Genomic DNA, 8406 nt, shown 5'->3' with positions numbered 1-8406 from the left:
CATCAGTCTTCAAGATTGTCTTCATCTTTAAGATCATCTTTGTCTTCAAGATAGTCTTCGTCTTCAAGAAGTCTTGTATTGATCATCTTCAAAGCAATCTTCAAGATTGTCTTTGTCTTCAAGGTCTTGTGTAGATCATTTTCATCTACAAGACGGTCATTGTCTTCAAGATTGTCTTCATTTTCAAGGTCTTGTATGGATCGTCTTCGTCTTCACGGAAATCTTCATCTTCAAAGATTGTTCTTGTCTTCAAGATCTTCCATAAACAATTTTCATCTTCAAGGTCTTGCATAGACAATCGTCATCTTCAAGGAAGTCTTCGTCTTCACTATTGTCTTCGAGATTGTTGCATTGTTAGCTACTTGGCTTAGGGGAACAAAATAAACTCTTGCAAGTTCTTCGTAGTGCCAATAAGTCATCATATGAACTGTTCTATACGGAGGCGAAACAATACAAAACAAAAAAAGAAAAAGAAAGAAAAGAAACGGATATGTAAAAAATACACAAGTGAGGAAGCAAACAAGAATTTACCTCCACGGAGTTGCACAATAGCCTCCTTTTGAAGCTGGACAGATTTGTGTAATTGAAATCTGAAGAAGCTTGATGGAATTGTGAAGTTGAAATCTTTTGAAGCCTAACTTGTGAAATCTTTTGAAACCTAACTTGTGAAACTTATTGCAAAAGTCTTCAAGGACAGTGGGCTTTGAAAGACCAAATGCTGCGTAAGATAGGCAAAAGAATAATTATCAAGAAAATCAAGTCATGCTACACATAAAAGTGAATAAAATAAGAGTTTCAAATTGGTGTTCAAAAAGAGAACAGCTTCATAAAACAAGTTTCATTAATTCTACTTGTTCGATATTGTGACAAAAAAATGAGATAACACATGATTCCCTTAGAAATATTCATGTGAGTGGATCCGTGGTATTGTAAAAAAAGAAAAAAAGAAAGAAAAGAATAGCATGCATGAGACAAAACAAGGATAAAAGAAGGTTATTATACCTGATAGAGAGAAAAGCACCTGCCTTCTGTAATTAAGATACTGGCATTGGCATGGAGGATTTCAAGAAACCTTGAGATTAAATCTGGAACAGCATAATCAAATCAGCATATTGTGCCAAAGAGAAGAAGAAAATAAAAGGAGAGACCTCATACCTCTATTCGACTTGTGAAAAAAAAAATAGTGGGGATTTGCTCACCGAAGTCTTGCTTTTATAGTGGTCACTTTGTTATGAGGCATTACACTTCTAAGTCAAGAAGGTCTCTAAAGTGGAGATAAAGAGCTTGACCAGCTTGGAGAGTGCTGATATTTCAGTCAAAATATAATATTAGAAAGTGCTTATATATCACTTGGCCTCTTCCACGTTTGAATTCTTTTCAAACAATTCCGATTTGAATAAGAATTCTAGCTATTTGATTGCACTCGCTTTGAAGAGGCCAAGTGATGATACTATCATCACATTAAAACTCCTTGAAGTGTGGGTTATCAAGTCACTCTCCTGTTTGGATTTACCCAACCTACGGACTCCACCTTGCTAAATGTTGGTCACACGATTCCAAGGAAGAAGCATGGTGTCAGACACTCTGGAATAATGTACATGGGGAACTTCCTATCATATTGGAAATTATATGGGTTCTAAATTAAGTTTGCTTCCAAATTTTCAAGATTGAAAAAAATATATGTGAAAGGTTTTGAAAATAATAGCATCAAAGCATGAAGTTGTCGAGACTTGACCATTTTCCACACCCAAAATTGTGTACATGTCCAAGTCTCGAGGAGGCATTTGTAGGAGGCAAAAATTTGTCGAGCCAATTACAAAATGCCACATCAAAAATTTAGTGACAAATTCCAAATTAATATGTCATTAAATTAATTAAGTCAAATAATGACATGTGTCATCCAAATTGACATCGCATTGGCATATTAAAATTTACCATGTGTCATTTGGCCCACAAGATAAAGATAAATTTTCTATTCAAAATTTATGGATAATTATCTTTATTAAAAACAAGTAAATAAAATAAAGATAAAATTCCTATTCAAAATTGATGGATTATTATCTTTATTAAAACAAATAAATAAAATAGAGATAATTATTTATCTTTGTTGATTATTATCTTTATCAAAATAGATAAATAGAGATAATTATCTCTAAGAAGAATTTGGGCTAATCAAAAGTCGACTACATACTTTCAAGCATATCAATTCAAAGTGGAGCTTATTCTCTGAAATCACTATAAATAGAGGACATTCTCTCTCATTTTCAAGACCAAGTTTTCAAGAGGCCTAAGCTCTAGAGAAAATTGGTCTCAAGAATCTTCGAAGAACTTGAAGAATCTCTAAAGCTCAAAGCCAGAGATTCGTTGTGAAGACCGTTCAATCCATCTTCTAATTAAAGTCAAGAAGATTTCTTGTTCAAGTCAAGTTTAAAGAAGATAGAATCAGAGAGTATTTTTTTGTAAAAGAATTAAAATAGATATTGTACTCATTATTCATCAATGCAAATTTACATTTGCAAACCATATTTTTTTTTCAATTGTTTGATTTTCTACAATAGGGAAATTTTGTGTTTACACAAACTACTTTAAAAAATGTTGATAAGAAAAATTAAGAAAAATAGTTAATAAAAAATAATTAATTTGTTGTTTCTATCTAAAACATTGCTAATATAATTTAGTAGAACCACTTGACAACTAAGTAGCATATTCATTTGGCATAACCACAAATTTTAAGTACAAACTTTTTTTATATTGTATATGATATGATATAATATTATCTCAATTGTGAACTCTCTCGTTTGTAGTCTGATGGCACAATAACCTCCCAATTTCCAAAGGAAAGGTCAGCCTCTGTGCAACTTTAAAGACATGGCAACCGCCTTGATAGCCTAGGCATAGAACCAACAAGGCAACAATATCGATAGTCGCCATCGTTGCTCCGATTGTTGTCTCTGTCGTGCTATTCTTTCTTGCCTAATGTCTGCCAGGTAAGAAAGTGAGAAAAAAAATGTAGTATAATGCTGTAGAAGGAGAAAATAGTAAGATATGAGCAAATTGGTTATATAATTTGGTTATATTCGTTCTTGGTTAAAATACATTTTGGAAAGTCCAAATTTAGTTTTGCGATCAATTTTCTTAGTATAGTATCTTAGCATTGATTGTGCATATCCTTGATTCATCTAAAATGAAGGACAATCAACACTCCATTTGTTTCGAAGTAAAATATTTTCAAATGTAAAATATGATACACGTAAAATATTTTACTGAAAATATTTTCATTTTACCGTGTTTGATTGCGTGTTTGATTGCGTACAAGGAAAATCATTTTCAAAATTTTTTTAAATATAAAATGTGAACATTTTTCTAACTCACAACCCTCCGGATCAGTGCATTTCTGACCAACCAAATCAGAGAAATCTATTTGGAGCTATTAGAGGATCACCAGTAAATACAAAGCCACAAACCCATGGAAAAAATAATCAAGATCTGCTACAATCATCCTGAAAAACAACGGTAACCCATGAGCAATGAGAAACAATTGAAATCTACCACTAAAATGAAATATTAAGACCCATCAAGCCACCAGATCAAACAACTAAGACCCAAAATCCTTCAAACAATTGAGACCCAAAATCCATCGACCAAAAACTGTACAATCTCATTACTAGATCCACCTCCGATACACTAAAAGCAAGCCCCACCGCAACCCAACCTCTAGAAACCCAACTAAATAATCTTGAAGAATGAACAAGATTGACAATGGTGCCGAGAGATCTTGAGATCTGCTAGTGGCACTGACGACATGGAGCTGGTGATGGGTGGCGATGGTTAAGGGAGAGCCAGTGATGGGTGGTGTTAAAGTCAGTGGAACCGGTGAAGGGTGCTAGAGAAGGGCTGATGGTGGGCTGGGTTGTGGAGAGAAATCTAAGAAAGCATAAAAGTGAGAGAGAGGCAGTGCATTAGGAACAAGAGAGTGCAATAAATGTAAAATATTTTACCAATATTTCAAGTGTAAAATATTTTACACAAATTTGCCTTAGTTAGTTTAATTGACTGAAAATATTTTAATTTTGACTAAATATTTTACTTTAAAAACAAATACCATAAAATGTGAAAATATTTTCCTTCATTTATTAGTTTCAAACACTCAATGAAAATTCAAGGATCCCTTATTCCCTTAGGTCAACTAGTCTAGGTCCTACATATACTGCTCCCTCTCTAAACAAAATACACATGATATATATACAGTAAATACACAAAATAGTTTATTTTGAAATTTCTCTCTATCTTTGTCTCCGTTCCTTCAACAAATTGATCTCTAAAATTCGAATTTAGATGTTTCGATCCCCAAGTATGTTTTTGTTGTGGTCAGTCATTCTGTATAAATCCATTGATTTATTTATCCTGTTAGATGCCATTTCAGTCCAAAAAACTGAGTGTTTCGATGAAAAATCCATAAAAAAATTAAAAAAAAAAAAATTATGTGATAAAGCTCTAATAGACTTGATCTCATCATGTCTTCCGCATCAATATCTGTTGGAGCATTTTAATATTATTTAATTAAAATGAATAAATTTGATAATATAATTATAATGATATGGGAGTTAATATAAAAGATAAGAGATTAGTGAAATGTTTAATCCTACATTAAAAATAAGAGAGACTATTTTATTCTTTTTAATTATGATAATTAATGGGCTGATATGTATTGTTTTAGATATTGGCTAGATACATTCAGAATAAATTTCCATATTTATTGGAGAGTAAATGACCTTTTTATTATAAAAAATGAAGAACCATTCACCCACTTAATGGATTAGCTGTTAGCCTTTTTCATTCTTCAAAAACTCCTTATCTCATCCATTAATTCTGTAACTCCAGCCCATCAGGTTTATGTCCAACAATTAATCTTGTAACACCCACTACATTATAATTATGGACCTAATTAATCATATTAATTTGAGTAATAATTTCATGAGGCCCATTGAGCCTATAAAAAGTCATATTCAGACCTAATCCAAGTTACTGCAATATTACAAAGGTTCTTGGCAAGGAAGGATGTTCTTTCTGGTGGAGATTTGGGCTTGAACACTTTGTGCAAAAGTTATTCTAGTTATACGACATTTGCTGGACTATTGTATTTTGGAGGAGACAAATCAGAGAAGGTTTGCACCGATTACAAAATTTATCCAACTAAGGACTTGAATCTCCTTAAAGAGAACGAGCATTGCGCCTCAATTTAAATAGTGTTGCGTAATTTTTCTCTTCAAGTTAATGATATTCAGAAATATTATTTAGTTTCTCTATATTATTTCCATTATCATTGTATTTGCACTAACAATATCTTCTCTTTCTATCTATAGAATGGAGAGGTTGGAGATTCTACCACCCAAGTAGGGGTAACAAACTAGGCTACACATAAAGGTATATAGGGAAGCTCTAGACTTGATTTTTTTTTTTTCTTATAAAAAGTTTCTAAAAATATTTTATAAATCAATGTCTTTAGGAATAAGATGACTTTTCATAAAAATATTAGAGACCAATTGTGACTAAAATTTAGGGTTGGCAAACTAGCTATCCATGGCGAGTAGAGCAACTTTCATAAAGTCAGTTTCTTCTCAATACCTTTGTGGTTTTTTTTTTTTTTTAATCAATACATACGAATGTTTTTCGAACTTCTGTCATACCTATGACTAAGAGTATATGTGATAGCATTGACCAAAGCCAAAGATCTTTCGTGTGGAGTAGTACTAATTCCTAGCTAAAAGATGTTGGGTGCATGGTGGCGTTGTGGTCCAGCCCAGACTGATTAGTAGGAATGGCAACGGGTCGGGTTCGGGCCGGGTTTTTTCATACCCGGACCCGACCCGCGGGTCTTAGCCCGAAGCCCGAACCCGGCCCATTTACTAACCGGGTTTTTTTCCCGGGGCCCGAACCCGCCTCCTCCGGGCCCTGCGGGCCCCGTTAAGCCCTGCTAGATTTGGGCCCAATCCACAGCCCAACCAAAAAAAAAAAAAAAAAAAATCCAGGCTTCATTCAGAAATCACAAATCATAGCCAAGCCATTTTCATTAATGCGTGATAAGCTAGTAACAAATCACAAGACCCATGCTTTCATTTTCCACACTTCACATCACATTACAGAATTTATCAGTTATCAAACCAAAAACAATACAACCCAGCCCAATAACAGAAATCATGTAAGAATTAGGAAATTAACCCAAAAAAAAAAAAAAAATTTTGGGAACGAACCCAGAGAGGTGGACGTTGGCTTGGCAAACCCAGGAAATTTCACTCTCACGGTCTTACGGTGAGCGGTGACAGATCAGAGAGGGAGGAATGTTGGCTTGGCGTCGATGGCTTAAGCCAAAAACCTCGGGGTGGTGCCGGTGGGACTGAGAGACGGAGACGAAGTGGAACACGACGACGAAGAGATTGATTTTCTGGTAGGTTTCGGCGGCGAGAGAAACGCTCTGATCTTCAGAGACGAGGGAGGGAGGGAGGAGTGGGTTCTGAGTCTTCTGACTTTGAGTGGGTGCTGAAGAACAGAAGAAATGAAGATTAGATTTAGGGTTAGATTATAAGGGTTATATATATAGGAGGGGTATTTTTGTAATATACAGTACCGGGTTTTTATCCGGGTCGGGTTTCGGATTTTTTAATAAAACTCGGACCCGACCCGGACCCGCTTCGGGTTTTTTTTTTTAAAATCCATACCCGACCCTATTCTTAATCGGACCGGATAAAATCCGACCCATTAGGGTCGGACCGGACCGGGTATCCACGGATCGGGTAAAAATTTCCATCCCTACTGATTAGGCACCTCATTAATCAGGTTGTCGGCAAGACACAAAAGTCTTCTTGCCATTTTCTTGGACAGAGACTTTGAGTGTCTCAATAAATGTTAGCTCCACAAGTCAAAAGAGTGATTATACCAATTCAAAATATTATCTAATGCTTTGAGAAAACCAAAAGCTAGTGTACTCTTTTGACCAAATTTACACAGCATTTATATTGAAAAAGCAAAAGGCAAGTCTAGGGAAGAGTAAGTATAGAGAACGGAAGTTACAAAACAGAAGAAGCAATCGGTCATTGTTGAGTCCTTAAAGAAGAAGATTTTTTTTTTTTTTTTTTTTTTTTAAGGTAAAGAAGAAGATGGTAAAAGAAAAATGTGAAGAATAATGAAGTCGAAGTTTTGACGAAGAGGTGATTCTAACTTCATTTTGCAAAGTTATTGTGCATTTTTTTTTTTTTTTTTAACTTACTCAGATTTGCACCATCCTACCCTTAAAAAAATGCCATAATTACCCCAAAAAAAAAAGTAAGCATTTTGTGTTTTGGTCCGATATCCATTTACCGGCCGAAACAGGCGGATTTCGCTGGTACGGTTGATATTTTTTCCGGTACGAACAAGAAGGGTGTGAGTACACAACTTGCCATTAAGCAGTTTTTGTCCACTTTGGGGAGCCAGTCCCTCACGGTTTTGTCCTTGTCTCCGAGTGTGGTCAAGGGTTTTGCCATGAAGTGATTTACACCTAGGCTCACCTTTATCCCACATCGGTTAGAGAACCCTCCCACTCAAGGTTTATAAGCTTCTGGAGCAACCAAGAGTGTACCACTACTACACATGTGTAGTAGTGGTACACTCTTGGTTGCTCCAGAAGCTTATAAACCTTGAGTGGGAGGGTTCTCTAACCGATGTGGGATAAAGGTGAGCCTAGGTGTAAATCACTTCATGGCAAAACCCTTGACCACACTCGGAGACAAGGACAAAACCGTGAGGGACTGGCTCACCAAAGCGGACAAAAACTGCTTAATGGCGAGTTGTGTACTCACAGAGGGTATTTGTACCGGTTTACTAAATTTAATTCTCATTTATGTTGATTTTCCTTACAAAAGAAGGGGGGGGGGGGCTTGGAATGACAAATTTAGTTATAAAATTAATTGTAGCATAAGACTATAATCTTATTCAATATCATTCACATTAATACATATTTTGAAAATCTAACTATTGAATTGCATGTTCTTAACACACATATCAAATTTTGTGTCAATTAGATATTATTTACCATATGATCTATAAGTTACATTTTATGCATAATTTTGAACTGCAAAAATTTACAATTTAAACAATTTATTGATGACATAGTTGTTGATCTTAATTTTGCAAGCATGAAGGATATAAGAAAAAAAATGTAATCCAATGGTAGATTTGTCAAAATATACTTCTAATAAAAAAATATTGAGTAAGGTTGTAATATTAGGTTTATAGTTAAACTTTGTCCGGCTTGAAATTAGGCAAAGTCCTACGAGTAACAATGCATTCATATATTACAAAGATATTATTTCCTACATGTCATTTCTTATATTGCAACAGCCAGGCTTAAGCCTAAAGCCTTCTATACCT

This window comes from Quercus robur, chromosome 5 (assembly GCF_932294415.1).
Source record: "Quercus robur chromosome 5, dhQueRobu3.1, whole genome shotgun sequence".
Classification (NCBI taxonomy): Eukaryota; Viridiplantae; Streptophyta; class Magnoliopsida; order Fagales; family Fagaceae; genus Quercus; species Quercus robur.
The sequence above is the reverse complement of the archived record's forward strand: the minus strand, read 5'-3'. Positions refer to the sequence as shown.